At 50.3% G+C, this 1,982-nt stretch overlaps 1 pseudogene; it reads right to left on the bottom strand.

Moving 5' to 3' along the window:
• Nucleotides 1-632: 632 nt before the first annotated feature.
• LOC143400353 (olfactory receptor 7A17-like) lies at nucleotides 633-1,579 on the bottom strand (annotated as a pseudogene).
• Between the last annotated feature and the right edge of the window lie 403 nt (nucleotides 1,580-1,982).

The following is a 1,982-nucleotide window of genomic DNA, read 5'->3' as shown; positions in this document are numbered from 1 at the left end:
GGTGCAGTACCTGCTTCAAACCCATGGTGAGTGTAAAACCTTTTCATTGACTTGGGCCACGACTGGACAAAGGCAAACAAATTCTGAGATGGTCCCCTTTTCCCTATGAGGCAGGAGGATGTCCTGGCAGGCCTTACCTGCGTTCTCCAATTCTAGCTGCTTACCAACCAAATCACAGGCACCTGAGTCCCCCATGGACCTGTGAGCTGCTTGGTACAAGCACTCTACAAAGTTGGAGAATGGATATTCTGAGCCCTGTTTTATCTTAGTCAAACTAGATTTGACTGATCCCGGGAAGAAACTGGCTGCCAGGCCTTGTTTGCATGTGAATTATTCTGATCATAAGCCGCCAAATAATAGTTTAGCTGCTTCTCTAAATCTGCAAATTCACCCGTTCCCATCAACATCTCCAAAGGGGGTCTCAAGATTCTGACTCGTGTTTCTCTCAAAATGCTCAGTACAAACATTGGCCCAGTTAGACGCTCAGAGGAGGCAGTCACCGCCAGTCAGACAAGCCCTGGCCATGGACACCCAGTCATTGGGTGGAAGGGGTTTTTGGAAATCCGAGTTGAGCAAGCTTTGTAAAAAAATTGGAATTAGGGCGATAAGTACCACAAGCATTTTTAATTCTTTTAAGGTTTTAAAAGGAATGATAGCGTATATGCAGACACAATCATTTTGCTTGTTAACCTGTTCAAAAACTGGAAGGAGCTGAAAACCTGTAAGGTCACCATGGGGCTGACCAGGATGTACAGGGTGGAGGCCAACACCCCTGTCCAGGAGGCACATGACCCTGTGGAGCTGAGGTAGGCCCCCAGGCAGGTTCCATAGAACAGGGAGACAACTGAGAGGTGAGAACCACAGGTGGAAAAGGCCTTGCACTTCCCTCCTGCTGTGGATATCCACAGGACAGAAGCCACAATTTTAGAATAAGAGAAAAGGATCCCAGCAAGAGGGGAAAACCTCATGATGCCTGTCACTATGTAGAATATGACGCTACTGATGAAGGTATGAGCAGGCGAGCTTGAGGACCTAGGGAATTCACAGAAATAGTGTGGGATTTCCACGTCTGTGCAGAAGGAGAGCCTCGGTCCACTCACGCTCTCAGGAAGGGCTCCCAGCACACTGATGAGCCAGCTCAGGAGAAGAACTGAGCACAGAGCTTGGGGCTCCTGAGGACCATGTAGTGCAGGGGCCGGCAGATGGCCACGAAGTGGTCCTAGGCCATCACGGTAAGAAGTCCCATGTCCAGCAGTCCAAAAACAGTGAAGAAGTACATCTGGATGATGCAGCCTGCGTAGGTAATGGCCTTGCTCTGTGCCTGGATGTTCACCAGCATCTTGGGGATGGTGGTGGAGGTGAAGCAGAGGTCAGAAAAGGACAGGTTGGAGAGGAAGAAGTACATGGGCGTGTGCAGGTGGGAGTCTGAGATGGTGGCCAGGATGATGAGCAGGTTGCCAAAGATGGTCACCAGGTACAAGGACAGGAACAGCCCAGAGAGAACCGACTGCATCTCTGGCTCCTCAGAAAGTCCCTGGAGGAGAAATCCTGGAGTCCCCGTGTGGTTTTCTGGTTCCATGTAAAGTAAATGTCCCCAGGGGAGAAGTGGCAGCTAGAGGAAGTCCACGGCCACCTCAGGACCCTGGCTGCCTGGGGCGTGGACCCAGTGCTCTAGGAGGCATTGGCTTGCTGGCCCCTCCTCTGCTGAGGGTCACACTGGGGTTCCTTAGTGCCACTAGTTCCCTTTTGTTGCCACAACCAGCTGGAAATCCCAGTCAGGAAACATAATTCAGTCCCCAAAGCTGAGTGGACCTAGGAGACTCCCTGCACCTGGTCAGAGCCGTCCAGATCTCAGGAGTCTTAGGAATGACTTTTGTGCTTCACTTTTAAATGTCCTGGTAATAACCACCATTTAGGTGAAATGTTAAAAGCTGGGTCTGCATAATTCCCATTAATGATGACAAAGCCACATTTTCAATAGG

This window comes from Callospermophilus lateralis, chromosome 1 (assembly GCF_048772815.1).
Source record: "Callospermophilus lateralis isolate mCalLat2 chromosome 1, mCalLat2.hap1, whole genome shotgun sequence".
In the NCBI taxonomy this organism is placed as follows: Eukaryota; Metazoa; Chordata; class Mammalia; order Rodentia; family Sciuridae; genus Callospermophilus; species Callospermophilus lateralis.
This window is presented reverse-complemented; position numbering and strand designations above follow the sequence as displayed.